Source organism: Scyliorhinus canicula, chromosome 2 (assembly GCF_902713615.1).
Source record: "Scyliorhinus canicula chromosome 2, sScyCan1.1, whole genome shotgun sequence".
NCBI classification, from domain to species: domain Eukaryota; kingdom Metazoa; phylum Chordata; class Chondrichthyes; order Carcharhiniformes; family Scyliorhinidae; genus Scyliorhinus; species Scyliorhinus canicula.
Window position 1 is genome coordinate 250,806,667 of NC_052147.1, and position 21,340 is coordinate 250,828,006.

A 21,340-nucleotide genomic window follows, 5' to 3' on the forward strand; every position below is an offset into this window, starting at 1 on the left:
AAAGAACTGTAACAGGTTTGTCAGGCATGACCTCTCTTTGACAACGCCGTGCTCATTCAATCCTATTTTATTTGTGTAGAAAGATTATTAGTGCAAGTCCTCATGCTTTGATGAAAAAGTTCATCCACTGGCTCTTTATGAAGTGAAATCTTCAAACACAGAGCTCTTTGTAGGATATGTGCTGCATGTTTATTCTTCAGAGAAGGGGATGATATTTTGAAGGGCAGGTCCTTCAATCTGAGCTGATCCTGGCAATATGTATTGCTAGGTATGCCTGAAACTTCCTGAAAGGGCCCTTCCCTTTTCCCCTTTCTTTATTTTGTTGTTATCATTTTGATCCATGGATGCTGAATGGACATATATCCTTAAGTCAATCAGGGGGAGTGAGGAATTCAAAAGTTACAAATGAGAACACCGTGTTAGTTTTGAACCCACCAATGACTGGTGGCCAATGAATTGTCCAACTGGCCATATTCCGCCCAGGAACAGGTGGTGATTGGGTCCTGTCTGAGTGAGTTGATTTTCAGAGAGCAAAGGGAATCACAATTGGAGTCCTAGACGCTGAGAGGAAAGAAGCTTCTCTCCCTCTGCTTCTCTCGCTCTCCCTGTTGTTATGTCCAGCAAAGTAGCATAGTTATACACAGAATCTACATGAGTCAACAGTGAGAACCTCGAACTGAAAGTCTAAATTGAAGGAAGGTATGCTACAGGACACCCATCTGAAACAAAAGCTTTTTTTTCCTTTTACTCACTATTTTACACCCCTCTTTCCCCCTCTTTGTTTGTCTGTCTTGTGTGTGTAGAGGGTGGGGTGAGTTTAAGTGTGCAAGCTAGGAATTGGATAATAGTTAATCTGATGTATTTGCTGGATATTTAAATATAGTTATTTTTATTTATCGACATAATTACGTTCAGATTTACACCCTTGGTGATTGTAGTTATTGGGCAGCTAAGGGCCAAAGACTTTGGATGTTTTTCTCAGAAATATTTATTAATTTCAATTATGTTGTGACCCCGTACCTAGTGGGGCTGAAATTGACTGCGCACTAGCCAAGGGGGTGGTAGCACTTCTGCTAAATTATAAGCAATGGTTCTATTTGCTGCAATCAAACTGCTGAAAGGAGAAACTGACACCACACAACTCAAGGAGGTGCTTGCAGATGATCCAAATCCTTAGCCACAGCAGTTAACGGTAGGAGGTCTTGTGACACAGTGGGTAGCTTCTCTGCTGCTGACCCAGAAGCTCTGGGTTCAAGTCCGACCCCAGGACTTGATGGCCAAGGAAGGTGCATTCATAATGCAGCCAAGCAGGTTCAGCACCAATCTGAAAATCCTTCCAACATGCAAATGGCTGGCTGTAAGAGCAAGAGAGATTCCTAGTCAACAAGGCTTGATGTAGAGTGGCGCCCCTCAAGCTACAAGCCGCTGGTGACAGACTACTGACCTGTCCCAGGAATACCTAGTTATGGAAATAAACTAAAGTCTGCCTTTGTGCACCACCATAGTTAATGGCTCTATTTATGCTGCACACAATGGACCTCTGCTGTGGCATAGCTGATAGTCCAATGTATGCTGTAATTAATTGTTTTGTCTATATTGTAGTTGATTGTTCCAGGTTATAGCTGATAGCGCTATCTATGCTATAGTTGATGGAACTATCAGCTGTGCCATAGGTGGAACAATCTATGCTATAGTCGATTTCTGTAAGTTATAGCTGATTAATCTATCTAGGCTATGGCTGATCTATTCTCCAGGGTTCTATTCTTTACCAATTTGTCTTCTTTATGCCATTGAAAACTTGCCTGTTCATCGCAAAACACTTTCTTTTCTTTTATCGATGATTCGTCTTTACATTAATCAACCTCTTGAGGGCTACGCACTGTCAGTATTCACAACTTGGTAACTGAATTAATTTTGCTGATAAAAACTTTGTTTCTTTTGCTTATTCGATGACAAGAGTTTTGTGTGCAACTCAAAGTATAACTGTTCACAATCACCTCCTTACTTTGATATCTTCAAGCTTTGTCCTCGATCTTTATCAGCATTATTGTGTTCAGAAATGGAACTCTTGTATCCCTTCCATTGCTTAAAACTTTCTTTTTGCATCTCAAATATTTCCATTCTCCTCAAGAGGTCATTGAATTCCTTAAATTATTATTCATTTCCCTTAAATAAATTGAATGAGATCCAAATTGTTCAGCTATACATCATCTATGTCTTGATGCTACTCCATATCCCTTTCAGACTTTTTAGACTTGATTTTAATGATTGATTGATACCGTAAATATACAAAATATAACTTTTACAAAATTCATTCATCGGTTATTTTCCTGTGGCTGTTGGATTGTCGTGTAAAGTGAGACATTTGAGAGATCTATTTCAAACAGCAAGGGGCCTGTAAAGTTTGAAAGAACAAAATAGGTCAGCAGGGGTGATTGGGACATTAAATGCAGTTTAATTTACTTCATTTTAGATAATTCAATATTTGGAACTATATAAACATATGTCTGGTGCCAGAAGTGAGGCCTGGTTTTCGGCAGTGTTAGATTAAATCATTGGGTGATTAAGTAGCGTGATTAGCTATTCAATAGTTTGAGTGATTTGCTGCTCATTGAATAGCTGTTTTCTTTCCTCCAAGCCGATTGGGTGCAAGTCAAGACAAAGCATTGTTTTTGAGGCAGACAAAAAGAGAAGCCACTCGATGCCTGCTTGTCTGCACTGTGAGTGCCTGCTTGGCTAGATGAGAGTGCTTATGGAGTTAGGGGGAAACCGGGAGAAGGTGAAGCTAAAGAGACTGAGTGTGGAGCTCAGTCTCAGTCCAGGCAGGAGCGCAGTACAGCTGAATTTCATAGACACCAAGATCAGATTTACAGTGAAGCCGTCTTGAGTTTAAAATGTATTTTTTTGGAGGAAAGATTTAACTGAGAAACAGCACAAACAAGTGACAGTCAGGGTCATTAGAATAAAATATAAGTAAACAAATTTGGGTAAGGGAACTAAAGTTAGCATAAGGAAGGTAAGTAAACAGTGTTTTTATGGAGCTTAATTTCTTTATTAAAAAGGGAGTAAACAAGGTGCTTAAGGGTAGTCATGGCAGGAGAGTTTACATCCTTGATTTGTGATGCACCATCAATTGGACTTGAGTCGTAGTGAAGTTCCAAACAACAGGCTTTAATATGCTAGATGTGAGCCCGGCAGTGATCACACAGAGAAAGTCCGACTGCCAGCCAGTACGAGCTCTTATATCCCGCCTTGTAGGCGGAGCTACCAACCTCTCAGCCAATTGGCGGGGAGTCACATGACCAGCCACAACCAATTGGCAGAGAGGCACATGACTTTCCTGGGCCAATGGGCAGCGAGGCTGCTGTACCAATGGCAGCTTGGTTCTTTGGTAATATGATCTCTCTAGCCATACTACCACAATTTGCTCCTTCTGTGCTTTGTGGCAAATCATGGAAGCTTCAGTTGTCCCTGGTGACCAGCGTTCAGGAAGTGAGTCCAACTGTAGCGACTGGCAAAGATCATTTCAGAGCTGGAGCTGAGGGTGGATTCACTGTGGAGCCTCTGCGATGCTGAGAAAGCCGTGCATAGCATGTTCAGTGAGGTGGTCACACAACGCAGGTGAGGATTAAACAGGCAGAAAGGGCATGGATGACCACCAGGCAGAATAAAGGAAGGCAGATAGTGCAGGAGCCCCTGTGGCCATCCCCCTTTCTCACAGATAAAGCATTTTGGATACTGTTGGGGAGGTGATTGTGTCGGGAAAGCAGCGGCAGCCAACCTCATGGTGATATGGGTGGGTCTGCTGCACAAGAGGGGAGGAGGAAGAATGTAATTGTTAAAGTAGTATGGGATTCAATTGTAAGAGGAACTGACAGGCGTTTCTGTAGCCGTAAAAGAGTCTCCAGGATTGTACGCCACCTTCCTGATCCTCAGATCAGGGTTGTCACAGAATGGCTGCAGGGCATACTGAAGAGGGAGGACAAGCAGACCAATATCATGGTACACACTGGGACTAATGATGCAGGCATAAAAAAGGATTTTGGTCCTGCAAGCATTACCTTTTTTGTTCTAATGTTTCATTTAGCTCCGAGCTGTTCATACTCCCTTAGCAGAACCTCTGTCCTTATTCTACTTATGTCATTGGTACCAATGTGGTCCACGACAACTGCATCTTTACCCTCCCACTCCAAGTTCCTCTGCAGCCCAGATGAGATATCCTGAACCTGAGCACCAGGCAGGCAATTCTCGATCCTGGTCACAGAGAGCAGTGTCAATGCCCCTAACTCCACCGTCCCCGGTTACAACTACATTTGTTTTCTCTCTCCTCACTTGAATGACTCCCTGTACCACAGTGCTGTAGTCAGTTTGCTCATCCTCCCTGAAATCCCCTTTCCCATTCATACAGGGAGCAGGAATCTCAAACCTGTTGGAAGGAATAAAGGCTGAGGCTCCTGCAACCTGACCTCCTGGATCTCCCTATCTGCCTCACTTGCAGCCACCCTCCTGTCCATGACATCTGGCAAAATTTAAGTTAGTTATTTTCAGGGGTTTTACTGTCTCCTGGAATACAGTGTCCAGGTACCTCTCCCCCGCCCGGTTGTGTCGCAGTGTTGAAAGCCCAGACCCCAGCTCATCAACTCTGAGCCATATTTCTTCATGCAACCAACACTTACTACAGATGTGGACACTGGGAACCACAATGGGGTCCACCAGTTCCCACATCGTGCAGGAACAATACATCACCTGACTCGCCATCTTCATTTTATTTAATTAGATTTCAATTTGGTTTTTAAACTCTAATGTTTTATTTTATAAACTGTTTTTTATAGTCTCTCCTTACTGTGGGCAGCCCGGTAGCACAAGTGATTAGCACTGTGGCTTCACAGTGCCTGGATCCCAGGTTCGATTCCCTGCTGGGTCACTGTCTGTGCAGAGTCTGCACATTCTCCCTGTGTCTGCGTGGGTTTCCTCCAGGCGCTCCTGTTTCCTCCCACAGTCCAAAGGGGCTGGTTTAGCTCACTGAGCGAAATCACTGGCTTTTAAAGCAGACCAAGCAAGCCAGCAGCACGGTTCGATTCCCGTACCAGCCTCCCCGGACAGGCGCCGGAATGTGGCGACTAGGGGCTTTTCACAGTAACTTCATTGAAGCCTACTCGTGACAATAAGCGATTTTCATTTTCAAGACGTGCAGGTTAGGTGGAGTGGCCATGATAAATTGCCCTTAGTGTCCAAAAAAAATAGGAGGGGTTATTGGGTTACGGGGATAGGGTGGAAGTGAGGGCTTAAGTGGGTCGGTGCAGACTTGATGGGCCGAATGGTCTTTTTCTGCACTGTATGTTCTATGTTCTATATGTTCTATGTACCTCTGTCCGAAAGCATACCATGGCAGGCGCCAAACCGTTTGTGTTGCAACCGGCCCGCTGCAGTCGGCAAAATCGGATCTCGCCGTAGTGTGGCGAGAAACCAATTATCACCACTTAAACCCTATTTCAGTAAAATTAACGGGAGCCACCCCATATCCAGTGGCCTCCTGTCAGTCATCAGCCTCCCCAGAAAGTGGTCACGCTGGCGCCGATTGGTACTCCTTTTTAAAAACGTGAACCTGGTGGAAGTGCTTCTGTGGGGAGCCGAGGAGGTGAGTAGCCATCTTTGCCCACAGGCAAAGAGCCCGGACGAGCTGGGCTTGTCACCACAGTGCTTGGTGGGGGGTGGGGGCCTCTCAAGCTGGGGGGGCAGGACCCTTTTGGTTGGGGCAGGAGACCCTCGGCTGGGGGTAGGGACCCTCCGCAGCGGTGGCCTGCCATGGGAGGGTGGGGAGCAACCGGGGGAGGGGCAACAGCTCGCGGCCCCACCATGCCAACCCCTGGATCATATGTACCTGTTCCGGGGCAACCCTTGTCCCTACCCAGCTGCCCAACCGAGCACCTATAACCCCCACCGACTGCCGAGGCCTATGCCCATGCAACTGAGGCTGTTGCTAATAGGGAATTGGCAACCGTGGTTAAGTGAGCACTTCACACAACCCAAGTGGATTCTCATGGGTGGGCGAGCCATGTAGCATATGGGAGTCATTGCCTAACATACCAATAACACCTTGATGCATGAACACTGTGCATGAACACTGCGGGAGGCAACAGCACACATACAGCAGCCAACATCCGAAATCCCAGGGGATGGGACACAGCTTCGGGGGCATACCCACAGCTGGAGGGTGGGGGAGTGCCACAGGGAGGGGACCAGCTCCTGGTTCAGGTGATGTTATGAGCATGTGTCTGGGGTAGAGGGTCTGGGGTCCGGTGATGGGGGCCCGCTATGGCTGGATGGGCAGGGCCTTCCAGGTGGGGGGGGTGGGGATGGATCAGTGGGGCAATGGAGGGCCCCCGGGTTGGGAACCACTGCTGTGTGTCAATAAAACACACTCTCCCAATGCCCTACTGATATTGAACACTATAGCAGGGATATTGGACCCAGAACTTGCCCTAGTGGTGTTGCCGCGATGCCGGTGGCCAGACAGAGATGGCGGCAGGAGCAGCGTCTGCAGATGTGCGAGATGGCGGACCATATATCGGACATCACCCCACACCCTTAGACCCCGGCTGCCCATTAGGCCAGCAAGGAACCACAACACCGAAATCGTGTCCGGCGACAGGACGGAGAATCCATTTTAGCTCCAGTTTTTAAATTCTCCAGCCCCCTTATACGGCGTGCCGAGTATTCACTGATCAGCCCATCGTGATGCTCCGTTGCCGACCGGCCGAATTCCTGATACCGTGGCTTACGTGTGCTCACACCATCCGGGATCCTCGCATGGTGACTGCGGAGTCAGTCCGGGGCCTCCAGTCGGGGGAGGGCTGATCTGCAGGCAGGGGCGGCTTCATTCTGGGCTGGGGGCAATGTGGGCTGGCAGTCGAGGGCTCACGAACAGCCGATGCGGGGCACATTTTGCCAGTCCAGGACCGCAGGCTGAGTCCGCCATGGAGCACTGTGCAGATGCTGCAGGCCGCCTCCGTGCACATACGCTTCCTCTGATCCGGAGTGCTCAGGGTAGTATCGCCAAGCTCAACGACGGCTTCCTACTAGTTCCCAGGAAAATGGGGAATCTGTGGTGTTTTGCTGCGATGGCCCAGGGTATTCAGGCGTCACTGGCCATTTGAACATCCGGCGGACAGCGTGTGCTGGAGGAGGCTCTAGCTCAACATAGAGATGATGCGCCTCTGTGCCATGTCCTCGCAGACGTGGCACCACGCAGAGGGGTAGGACACCCGTTCTCAGTGGCCATCAAGGTTACTGCAGCTCTGAACACTTAGGCCTTGGGATTATTCCAGGGTTCAAGTGGCGACCTGTTTGGCATCTCTCAGGTCACAGCCTACAGGTGCATCTGACAGGTCATAGATGACCTGTTTGCCCGGGCGGAAAACTGCATCATCTTTGACATGAACGAAGCTCAGCAAGATGCCCGGGCACCAAAAGAGAAAATGCCAGAAAATCTGAGCAAGTCTGGCAGCATCTGTAAGGAGAAAAGACGGTTAATAAGAGTTTGTATAGATAATTTAATAAGAAAAGAGTTAACAAAGTGAGCATTAGTCCTATAGAAAATTGTCTGGAGAATTAATAATGGAAAATAAGATGGCAGATGAATTGAACAGGCATTTTGCATCAGTCTTCATTATAGAGGTCACAATCCCAGAAATAGCTGAAAATCAGAAACTGGAAGGGAGAGAGGAACTCAGGAAATTTAGAATTACCAAGGAAATGGTACTTGGAATATTGTTGGAGCCATGGGCTGACAAATTCCTTTCTCATGATGGATTTCATCTTAAGGTCTTCAAGGAATGGCTCGTGAGACAGTTGATGCATTGTTTTAAATTTTCCAATATTCCCTAGATTCTGGAAAATTTCCATTAGATTAGGAAACAGTAACTGTCATTCCTTTATTCAAAAAGGGAGGGAGCCTGAAAGCTGGAAATTGCTGGCAACTTAGCTTTACATCGGCCATAGAGAAAATGCTTTTTCTGCACCATGTGCTATAATACCAAACTAGGTAATAGCTTCCGTCATGGCTGACTGGAGTTCTCTGAGCCCTCTACGGAGTTCTGTCAGGGGGCAATCGGCAATGATATGAGTCACTGATTGGGGAGCACCACAGCTGTTGTTCAGGTTCCACTTGTGCCACTTGAACGAGCCCTGGAGGTGACTGGGGTGGCCGAGGACAGGGCAGTCACCAACACGGAGATGGTGGATGCCGCAGAGGTGAAGAACAACTGGGCTTCACCCGGAGGACCTGTCAAACGTGAGTGTTATTGCCTTACTGACTGACACATTTCTCCCACTCAACACATGTCCATTCACCCACAGGTCCTCCAGCCGATGGTGCTGACCTATTCCAGAGGGCCCTCTCTTCAGCTTTCCAGGAGAATCCCTCAGTGGGGATCTCTGAGGAAGACATGATCGAGGCATCACAGCTGTCATCCCCAGCCTCCACCAGTGCAGATACATGTTAGTGGCCAGGCTTCTGGGGCACAATCTGGTGAGCACCACACAGCTGTTGATGCACATCAGGTGGAGGCAGGAACAGTCAGTGAGCACAACAAGAACAACAACAAAAACTACAAGAGCACAACAAAAACAATAATGTGAAGCACAAAAAAACAAGAACTACAACGAAAACGACAAAAACAACAAGAAGCACAACAATGAAAACAACAGCGACAACAGAAACAACAAAAACAAAAAAAATGAAACAACAATCTGTACAATGTGGTACAACTCTGCACATGAAGGACAATGTAACAGCACAGTCCAAAACAATGACCAGAGTACAAACATAACATGGTATGACAACGAATCTCACAAATTCATATTTTCTCCAAAACAAACAAGCAAACCATTTTTCAAGGCAGATGACACAGAATTGATACCGCAAGAACAGAGAAAAGTCCAGGTCAGACAACAAAGATGACATACAGAATCGATACCGCAAGCACAGGAAAAAGTTTGGGTCAGACAACAAAGGCGATTCGTCCATTCAAACTCCTCATGTTGACTTGTTGGTTACTTAAACACAGGAAAACTGACAACGTTCACAAAGACATTAAAATATTATCATCACCACTTCAACAACAGAAGAAAAAAGAAACTCAACCAACTAAATTTATAAAGTTTGGACTCAAATTTTTTTCCAGAGATTGGACTCATAAATATTAATTGGCTTTGTACAAGTATCAATATCATCCCAACTTGTACAAATGTACATATCATCATTTATCTACCTGTTTTGTAAAAATGTTATTGAACACAATGCAGAAAATATGTAAAAACAAAAGGGGGATGTCGTGATCTGCAGATCTGTATGTACACAAGGGGTTAATATAAAGACACTACAACTAAGCAATCACCAGAGGGCAACACTAGAGATGTAGAAATAGATAGACGGAAGCAAGGATCACTCTCTTGACAGGAACATTAGCTAGTGACCAGACCCAGACAGTCAGCTCAGTACAGGTGTAGATAATCATAAGTACTTCTTAATCAATTATGGTCATGTAACATCTAGTTTAAGAATTGGAGAGAGAACAAACTCACAGTTAATTCATCAACTTTACTCAACAAAGCATTTGCTCCAATTGGAAGACTACACGTGATCATTCTGGAAGAAACAAGTGAGTGACTGATATTGCACAAAGCAATACATTACTATTATAAATAGTAATACAATATAATGTGTAATTTTTTGTTGTTCTTTATATTCCAACCAATATTCTGAGCTGTCACCAGCCTTTGTGCAATTATTTGTCTTTTTCTTTAAATTTAACACTTTTTATCTTTTTAGTCAACCATGGATGGTGGGCCCTCCTCCTGGGATTTTTATTTCTTGTTGGAATGTGCCTATTCTGTATATTCTGAAATAGCCCTTTAAATGTCTCCAATTGTATCTTTATTGATCTATCCCTTAACCTCATTTACCAGTTCACTTAAGATAGCTCTGCTTTCCTGCCGTCATAATTTCCCATATTTAGGTTTAAAATACTAGTCTTGGGCACACTCTTCTCTCAGTCTGAATGTAAAATTCAATCATATTCTGATTGCTGCTACCTAGGGATGCCTTTACTATGAGGTTATTAATTCATCTCATCTTGTTGTAAAATACAACATCCAGTAAAGCCTGCCTCCGGTTGGCTCCGCAATGTGCTGTTCTAAGAAACTATTCCGAAAACATTCAATTTATTCTTAATCTAGGCTACCTTAGCCCATCTGATTTATCCAGTTCATATGTAGTGTATTGGTGTTTCGAAAAGTGCAATGTACAATTTGTTGACTTGAAGTTACCATACAGAATTACACCAGTAGAGGGAGTCGACAAAAAGAAGCAGAGTCCAAGGAAGATGTTTTAAGAAAAGAAGGGTGTGCTCTTTTAATTCTAGTCTGCCTCTGGTTGTCTTTAGTCCCAAGAATAAAATCAATCTGTTGATAAGGATTATGCAAAAGAAGGTGGCATTAATCCTTTTATGCAGAGTAAACAGCTTTTTATATTGCAGGCATGCACTTTAAGCAATAAACTTGGAGAAAACATTGGGGGCTGGATTCCCCGCAGCCTGACGTCGTAATCGCAGTTGGCATCACCGAAAATCAGCATCACCGTGCAGTACGACGCACCACCGGGGGCCCAATGCCAGAGGCCCGCTCAGCAAACCTCCACGCCCGACTGGCCGAGTTCCCGACGGCGTGGAGAAAACATTGGGGGCTTGATTCTCCGCAGCCTGACGTCGTAATCGCAGTTGGCATCAGGGCGGAGAATCCAGTTCTGACGCCGAAATTGGACCCGCCGCCAGTCCGGCAATTCACCGGGCACCGAAAATCAGCATCACCGTGCAGTACACCGCGCCATCTGTGCATCATGATGGCAAACGTGGCTACATTGTTTTGAAGGGGCGATACCATCACAGTGGGCATTAGAAAAAAAGCCTTACTGAAGAATTGGAAGATATTTTTGAAACAGTTACCCCAAAGGAAACTGGCTATGAATCAGCTATAAAGGCACCAATATCCTATTACCCATCCAAGGAAAAAAGAATATATGAAACCATCTTCGGGTGTATGAAGCAAGAAGCCAATGAGACAACTGACAAGTATTCCCTGTGCTTGAGGCAAATGGTGAATTTGAACAGGTTGAAATGGAAATGAAAACACAAGCCAACTGCGTCAAAATCGTTGAAGAAAAACAGAAAACTGTCAGCTGTTGGAGCCTAGCAAGAGCATTATCACTTTCCAAGTCCAGCGCGATGGAAGTTGAGGCTGCCAAAAATTACACTCCAAGTTCAACTTCAATTTGTAGCTCACATGCCAGGATACCACCTGCAAAGCAGCAACAGCAGTTCCACAAACAGATTGTGCCTTGCCGAAACAATGCTCCCACTGTGCTGGTACCTGTCCACACCAGGCAGAGGGCACTGCTCCTGGTAAACAGTGCAAATCATGTGGAAAAGCTAACCACTTTGCCTATGATTGTCACTGATCAAAATAAAATCAATGTCCAAGATTAATATGAACAGAAGGGTGCTACAAATTCATACCACAGCGCCAGGGAGAGTGAATAAATCTGCTGAGGTCGAGACAGATTATCCTGCACAGACTTCTGTGCGCCCTTTCAGATGTAGCAACGAGCCACTTGTGATTGGCTGCTTGGATATAGATGCTGTCATAGAAACGGGAGCATCTGGCAGTATCATGGGAGACAAAACATACAAGAAAAGTCATGATTGCTGCAATCTCCAAAAGTATCTGCAATTTTTTTCCTTACAACATTGTCAAGCGGCTGAAAGTGCTTGGGAATTTAGAAATGTCAATCTCATTCAAAAACATTAGAAAAAAAGGCTGTATTTTATGCCATACCTGGAGAATGTGACACAATCGTCAGTTTCCACACAGCAACTGATCAACACATGATTGCCATCACTTATGCAATTCCTACTCATACTAACAACATTCTTGAATTACATGGTAACTGTTTCATTGGTATCGGCAAACTGAAATGTAATACGTGTAAGTTTCATGAAGACCCTAAGTTCCCTCAGGAGAGCATCAACAACGGTGAATACTTGTTCATGTCATGAAGCAGACTGAGAAATAAATTCGGTGTCTACTTGACTTTGACATTGTAGAGAAGGTTGTGGACGAACCAACAATAAAGTGTCAAGAAACCTAAGAACAAGAACCAAAATAGAACCTGCATTGATATGCTGTCACCAAACCCCAAGCCATTGAATGAGAAAGAGAGTTGACATTGACAATTAACGATATTGTGGAGAAAGTGCACGTTGCTACGCACTTTGCTTAAACTCGATCTCAAAGGAGGATTCCATCAAACCGAACTTGCAGAAGAATCAAGGTATCTTACAGTATCCTGCACTCACATCAGACTTTTTTGATCTGAAAGACTCTACTTTGGAGTCAATTCAGCAGTATTTCAGCATATGATTCACACTGCACTTCAAGGACTACAAGGCACTCTGAACATCAGTGATGACATTCTCATCTCTGGTTGCATTGAAATGAAAAAAATGAAATGAAATGCAAATCACTTACTGTCACAAGTAGGCTTCAAATGAAGTTACTGAAAAAAGCCCCTAGTCGCCACATTCTGGCACCTGTTCGGGGCGCCTGTTCGGGGAGGCTGGTACGAGAATTGAACCGTGCTGCTGGCCTGCCTTGGCCTGCTTTACAAGCTAGCTCTTTAGCCCTGTGCTTAACTGACCCCTGAAAGTAAACCCGAGAGATACCTACATGCATGCAGACAATATCTTTGTGATAGCACAATTGCTTCACAGCTCCAGGGTCCCAGGTTCGATTCCCGGCTTGGATCACTATCTGTGCGGAGTCTGCACGTTCTCCCCGTGTCTGCGTGGGTTTCCTACGGGTGCTCCGGTTTCCTCCCACAGTCCAAAGATGTGCAGGTTAGGTGGATTGGCCATGATAAATTGCCCTTAGTGTCCAAAATTGCCCTTAGTGTTGGGTGGAGTTACTGGGTTATGGGGATAGGGTGGAGGTGTTGACCTCGGGTAGGGTGCTCTTTCCAAGAGCCGGTGCATGCTCGATGGGCCGAGTGGCCTCCTTCTGCACTGTAAATTCTATCTATGATAATCTTACCTTGAACAAAGACAAAGAACAAAGAACAAAGAACAAAGAAAATTACAGCACAGGAACAGGCCCTTCGGCCCTCCCAGCCTGCACCGATCCAGATCCTTTATCTAAACCTGTCTCCCATTTTCCAAGGTCTACTTCCCTCTGTTCCCACCCGTTCATATACTTGTCTAGATGCCTCTTAAATGATGCTATCGTGCCTGCCTCTACCACCTCCGCTGGTAAAGCATTCCAGGCACCCACCACCCTCTGCGTAAAAAACTTTCCACGCACATCTCCCTTAAACTTTCCCCCTCTCACCTTGAAATCGTGACCCCTTGTAACTGACACCCCTACTCTTGGGAAAAGCTTGTTGCTATCCACCCTGTCCATAACTCTCATAATTTTGTAGACCTCAATTAGGTCCCCCCTCAACCTCCGTCTTTCCAACGAAAACAATCCTATTCTACTCAACCTTTCTTCATAGCTACCAACCTCCATACCAGGCAACATCCTGGTGAACCTCCTCTGCACCCTCTCCAAAGCATCCACATTCTTCTGGTAATGTGGCGACCAGAACTGCATGTAGTATTCCAAATGTGGCCAAACCAAAGTCCGATACAACTGTAACATGACCTGCCAACTCTTGTACACAATACCCCATCCGATGAAGGCAAGCATGCTGTATGCCTTCTTGACCACTCTATCAACCTGCGTTGCCACCTTCAGGGTACAATGGACCTGAACTCCCAGGTCTCTCTGTACATCAATTTGCCCCAAGACCCTTCCATTGTCCATATAGTCCGCTCTTGAATTTGATCTTCCAAAATGCATCACCTCGCATTTGCCTGGATTGAACTCCATCTGCCATTTCTCTGCCCAACTCTCCAATCTATCTATATTTTGTTGTATTCTCTGACAGTCCTCCTCGCTATCTGCAACTCCACCAATCTTTGTATCATCTGCAAACTTGCTAATCAGACCACCTATACCTTCCTCCAGGTCATTTATGTAGATCACAAACAGCAGTGGTCCGAGCACGGATCCCTGTGGAACACCACTAGTCACCCTTCTCCATTTTCAGACACTCCCTTCCACCACTACTCTCTGTCTCCTGTTGCCCAGCCAGTTCTTTATCCATCTAGCTAGTCCACCCTGAACCCCATACGACTTCACTTTTTCCATCAACCTGCCATGGGAAACCTTATCAAACGCCTTACTAAAGTCCATGTATATGACAACTACAGCCCTTCCCTCATCAATTAACTTTGTAATTTCCTCAAAGAATTCTATTAGGTTTGTAAGACATGACCTTCCCTGCACAAAACCATGCTGCCTATCACTGATAAGTCTATTTTCTTGCAGGTGTGAATAGATCCTATCCCTCAGTATCTTCTCCAAAAGTTTGCCTACCACTGACATCAAGCTCACAGGTCTATAATTCCCTGGATTATCCCTGCTACTCTTCTTAAACAAAGGAACAACATTAGCAATTCTCCAGTTCTCCGGGACCTCACCTGTGCTGCAAATTTGTCTGTTACGGCCCCAGCTATTTCAACCCTCGCTTCCCTCAGTAACCTGGGGTAGATCCCATCCGGTCCTGGGGACTTGTCCACCTTAATGTCTTTTAGAATACCCAAAACGTCCCCCTTCCGTATGACAACTTGACCTAGAGTATTTAAAAATCCATCCCTAGCCTCAACATCCGCCTTGTCCCTCTCCTTTGTGAATACCGATGCAAAGTACTCATTAAGAATCTCACCCATTTCCTCTGAGTCCACGCATAAATTCCCTCTTTTGTCTTTGAGTGGACCAATCCTTTCTCTAGTTACCCTATTGCTCCTTACATACGAATAAAAGGCTTTGGGATTTTCCTTAACCCTGTTAGCCAAAGATATTTCATGACCCCTTTTAGCCCTCTTTATTGCGCATTTGAGATTCGTTCTACTTTCCCGCTATTCCTCCAAAGCTTCATCAGTTTTGAATTGCCTCGATCCTATGTATGCTTCCTTTTTCATCTTAGCTAGTCTCACAATTTCACCCGTCATCCATGGTTCCCTAATCTTGCCATTTCTATCTTTCATTTTCACAGGAACATGTCTGTCCTGCACTCTAATCAACCTTTCCTTAAAAGACTGCCACATTTCAAATGTGGATTTACCCTTAAACATTCCCAAGATCCTGCCGAATTTTGTTATACTCTGCCTTTCCCCAATTTAGTACACTTCCTTTTGGACCACTCTTGTCCTTGTCCATGAGTATTCTAAAACATACGGAATTGTGATCGCTATTCCCAAAGTAATCACCGACTGAAACATCAACCACCTGGCCGGGATCATTCCCCAATACCAGGTCCAGTATGGCCCCTTCCCGAGTTGGACTGTTTACATACTGCTCTAAAAAACTCTCCTGGATGCTCCTTACAAACTCTGCTCCATCTACACCTCCAACACTACACGAATCCCATTCAATGTTGGGGAAGTTAAAATCTTCCATCACAACCACCCTATTGCTCCTACATTTTTCTATAATCTGTCTGCATATTTGTACCTCTACTTCATGCTCGCTTTTGGGAGGTCTGTAGTAAAGTCCCAACAATGTTACTGCACCCTTCCTATTTCTCAGCTCCACCCATATTGCCTCAGTGCTCGAATCCTCCATCGTGCCCTCCTTAATCACAGCTGTGATATCATCTCTGACGAGTAATGCAACTCTTCCACCCCTTCTACCTCCTTCTCTATCCCTCCTAAAGCATCTATACCCTGGGATATTCAGTTGCCAGTCCTGCCCTTCCCTCAACCAATTCTCAGTAATACCAATAACATCATATTCCCAGGTACTGATCAAGCCCTAGGTTCATCTGCCTTACCTGCTACACTTCTCGCATTAAAGCAAATGCACCTCAGACCACCTGTCCCTTTGCGTTCATTATCTCTTCCCTGTCTTCTATTCCCCTTAGTCGCATTGAGTTTATTGTCTCGTACCTTACTGGCTTTAGTTGCTGCTTCTTTACTGACCTCTAACTTCCTAATCTGGTTCCCATCCCCCTGCCACATTAGTTTAAAACCTCCCCAACAGTGTTAGCAAAAGCACGCCCTCGGACATTGGTTCCAGTCCTGCCCAGGTGTAGACCATCCGGTTTGTAATGGTCCCACCGCCCCCAGAACCGGTTCCAATGTCCCAAATATCTGAACCCCTCCCTCCTGCACCATCTCTCAAGCCACGTATTCATTCTGAATATTCTTGAATTTCTACTCTGACTGTCCTGTGGTACTGGTAGCAATCGTGAGATTACTATCTGTGAGGTCCTACTTTTTAACTTATCTCCTAACTCCCTAAATTCTGATTGTAGGACCTCATCCCTTTTTTTTACCTATATCGTTGGTGCCTATATGCACCACGACAACTGGCTGTTCATCCTCCCCCTTTAGTATGGCCTGCAGCCGATCGGAGGCAACCCTGACCCGAGCACCCGGGAGGCAACATACCATTCGGGAGTCTCGTTTTCGACCACAGAAACGCCTGTCTACTCCCCTTACAATTGAATCCCCTATGACTATAGCCCTGCCAGTCTTTTTCCCGCCCTTCTGTGCAGCAGAGCCAGCCACGATGCCATGAGCCTGGCTACTACTGCCTTCCCCTGGTGAGTCATCTCCCCCAACAGTATCCAAAACGGTATACCTGTTTTGGAGGGAGATGACCGCAGGGGACACCTGCACTGCCTTCCTTCTCTTTCTCTGCCTTTTGGTCACCCATTCCCTGTCTCCATCACCAATTCTAATCTGCTGTGTGACCAACTCGAGTGCTTGTTCAATGAAAAGGGAATCAAATTATTTAGTCATGTGTTGAAGGAATATCACCAGACGAACAGAATGTTGAAGCCATTGCAAATGCTGTGGATCCTACAAGCATACAGGAAGTCTGTAGCCTGCTAGGACTCATCTAATACTGTAGTAACTTCATTCCTTACCTCTCTATGCTCTTTTCTTCCTATAATCTGATTAAAGAGAATATGTGGGAGTGGACTACAGGGCCAGCATGCTGGCACAATGATGAACATTGCTGCCTCACAATTCCAGGGACCTGGGTTCAATTCCGGCCTTGGGTGACTGTGTGGAGTTTGCACTTTCTCCCCGTGTCTGCGTGGGTTTCCTCCAGGTGCTCCGGTTTCCTCCCACAGTCCAAAGATGTGCAGGTTAGGTGGATTGGCCATGATAAATTGCCCTTAGTGTCCAAAATTGCCCTTAGTGTTGGGTGGGGTTACTGGGTTATGGGGATAGAATGGAGGTGTTGACCTCGGGTAGGGTGCTCTTTCCAAGAGCCGGTGCAGACTCGATGGGCCGAGTGGCCTCCTTCTGCACTGTAAATTCTATCTATGATAATCTTACCTTGAACAAAGACAAAGAACAAAGAACAAAGAACAAAGACAAGTACACCCGCTGTGCTGTTAGGGAGAGAGTTCTAGGATTCTGCCCTAGCAACAGTGACGAAACGGCGCTATATTTCCAAGTCAGGGTGGTGAGTGACTTGGAGAGAACCTCCGGGTTGTGGGTTTCCCAGGTATCAGTTGCTCTTGTCCTTCTAGATGTTGTGATCGTGGGTTTGGAAGGTGCTGTCTAAGGAACCTTGGTGAGATACTGCAGTGCATCTTGTAGATGATACACACGGCTGCCATTGTTCTTCGATGGTGGAGGATTTGAATGTTTGAGGAAGGAGGAGCTGTCAAGAGGTTTGCTTTGTCCTGGGTGGTGTTGAGCTCCTTGAGTGTTGCTGTAGCTGCACTCATACTGGCAAGTGGAGATTATTCCATTACACACCTGATATGTGCCTTACAGATGGTGGACCGACTTTGAGGTGAATTACTCGCTATAGGATTCCCAGCCTTTGACCTGCCCTGATAGACACAGTATTAATATGGCTAGTCCAGTTCAGTTTCTGATCAATGGTAACCCCCAGGATGTTGCTTGTAGTGGATTCAGCAATGGTAATGCCATTAATGTCAAGGGGTGGTGGTTCGATCCCCTCTTGCAGGAGTTGGTCATTCCCTGACACCTGTGTGGCATGAATGTAACTTGCCACTTGTTAGCCCAAGCCTGGATATTGTCCAGGTCTTGCTGCATTTGGACATGGACTGCTTTATTATCTGAGGAGTCACAAATGGTACTGAACATTGGGCAGTCATCCTCAAACATGCCTACTATTTATCTTGGTTGGGCCTAGGACACTATCCTGAGGAACGCTTCCAATGATGTCCTGGAGCTGAGATGTTTGACTTCCAACCAACACAACCCCAATCCTTTGTTCCAGGTATGACTCCAACCAGCGGAGAGTTTTCCCCCTGATTCCCATTGTCTCCAGTTTTGCTCGGACTCCTTGATGCCATACTCGGTCAAATGTTGCCTTGATGTCAACGCAGTCACTCTCACCTCACCTTTGGCATTCAGTTCTTTAGTCCATGTTTGAACAAAGGCTGTAATGAGTTGAGTGACCCTGGCGGCACCCAAGCTGAGTGTCGTGTGCAGGATGTTGCTGAGTAAGTGTTGTTTGATAGCACTGTTGATGAATCCTTCCATCACTTTGCTAATGATGGAGGGTAAACTGATAGGGCGGTAATTAGCTATGTTGAGTTTTTCCTGTTTCTTGTGTGCAGGATACACCTGAGCAATTTTCCACATTGCTGGGTAGATGCCAGTGTTGTAGCTGTATTGGAACAGCTTGGCTGGGGTATGGCAAGTTCTGGAGCACAAGTCTTCAGGACTATTGCCGGAATAGTGTAAGGGCCCATCACCTTTGCAGTATCCAGTGCCTTCAGCCATTTCTTGATATCAAGTGGAGTGAATCAAATTGCTGAAGATTGACATTTGTGATGCTGGAGACTTCTGGAGGAGACCGAGATGGATCATCCACTTGGCACTTCTGGCTGAAGATTGTTGTGAGTGCCTCAGCCTTGTCTTTTGTACATATGTGCTGGGCTCCTCCATCTTTGCGGATGAGGATATTTGTGGAGCCTCATCATCCAGTGAGTTGTTAACTTGTCCACCACCATTCACGGCTGGATGACTGCAGAGCTTAGATCTGATGCATTTATTGTGGAATCACTTTGCTCTGACTAATACTTGCTGCTTTTGCCGTTTGGCACACAAGTAGTCCAGTGTTGTAGCTTCACCAGGTTGACATCTCATTTTTCTTTGCAACTGCAGAGTGACTCCTAACTTGACTATTGGGAAGAATCCAGCTATCCTCATTTTTGCACATCCTGGGCGAAATTCTCCGACCCCCAGCAGGGTCGGAGAATTGCCTGGGGCCGCCGAAACTCCGGCCCCCGCCGTGGCAGAGATTCTCCGCCACGCGGGAAGTGGCGGTGGCGGGAATCTCGCAACTGTGATCCGCGAGGCCCCTGCGGTGATTCTCCGGCCCGGATGAGCCGAAGTCCCGCCGCTGGGAGGCCTCTCCCGCCGCCAAGGTTTGAACCACCTCTGTAACGGCGGGATCAGCGGCGCGAGCGGGCCCCCGGGGTCCTGGGAGGGGGGGGGGGGGCGGGGGGCGATCGGACCCTGGGGGGTGCCCCCACGGTGGCCAGGCCCGCGATCGGGGCCCCCCCGCTCAGTCTCCGGGCCAGTGCCCTGGGTGCACTATTTCTCTACCGTGGTTGCCACGGCCTCCGCCATGGCGGAAGCGGAAGAGAAACCCACATCGCGCATGCGCCGGTGGTGATGTCAGCGGCAGCTGGCAGCTGACGTCACCGCCAGCGCATGCGCCGACCGGCGAAAGCCTTTTGGCCAGCCCCGCTGCCGGGGGTGCCGGTTTTTTGCGCCAGTCTTCTGGTGCCAACCGCTCCGGCGCGGGGCTGGCACCCAAAGTTGGGGAGAATTACCCACCTTTGGGGAGGCCCGACCCCTGAGTGGTTGGCGCCACTCCCCTATGCCGGGACCCTCCGTCACGCCGGGCAGGGGAGAATCCAGCCCCCTATGTGTACACATTACCCTGAATTATCCCATGGAGCTAATGATCAATATGTACTCAAATACAATTGAGAATAGAAGGGTCAAATGTGAGTAAATGTGTAACAAAAATGATATTCAGAGCTACATCACTAAAGTCAGCAGATAAAGTTCTGAAATGTTATGATCATGTTGGAAAGCAGACAAATCTGATGATATCCAAACATATTTTGTGACCAACGCAAAATAATCAATTATCCCATCGGCGGAGAATTCAGCCCAATCTTTCATCTCATTGTATATAACTGAATGCATTGTTTAATCAATGCAAGAATTAGAATAAGTAATATGTTGAATGTTTTAGATATGCTGAAGTCTACAGCTTACACTTTGAAGAGAAATCATTTGCAACTTTAAAACTCTCATTTATTATGAAGGGAGGGATGTCATGTACTTGTGTTTTGAAAAATGAATTGTGTAGATTATTCACTTGAAGCTATCATAGAGAATTGTACCAGCCGGGCAAGTCTGCAAGCAGAAGTATAGTCTGAATGAAGCTGTTTTAATAAAAGAAGCCATATTGGTTTCTGCTGTTATGAGTTCAAAGAACCTCAGACCTTCTTTAACCTTCTCCAAGATTCCAGCTCCATCTTGTTCATTAAGATGCTCTTTAAAACCCTCTCTTTGTGAAAGCTGTTCATCATCCCTTCTAGTAGTTCCATCTTTGGGTTCAGTCCCTATTTCTGAAACAGCTTGAGGCAATTGCTACTTTAAAACTCTCATATAAATGTAATTTGTTGTTACTTCCTATGTCAGTTTGTTTCTTCTCTAATGAGGGTTGAGTGTGTGGTGATATGATTTGCATAGCTGTCTGCCATTGGGGCAGAACACCGGTTTACCATTGGCCCTGGTCGGTCATGTGCCTCTCGACCGATTGGTTGAGACCCGTCATGTGACAGCTCTCCGATTGGTCGAGAGGCTGAATTAACCACGCTTCCTTGCCGAGGTATAAATAGTCAAACGCCCGGCGGTCGTCCATTTTATTGTAGACAACCACAGGGCTAAGTTCTAGCTTATTAAAGCCTAACTTTTGTAAAGCAACTCGTCTCTCGTGCAATTGATGGCTCATCAGAGTGTCTATCATTAACGGAAATATACTGAAGAGTGTGGATGAAAAGAGAAACTTAGGTATTCGCACACATAATTCCTTGGGAGTGTAAGGGCACATGTAGGTAAGTGTGAACCGTAAAAAGACCATCAACATTTACATTTTATAAATA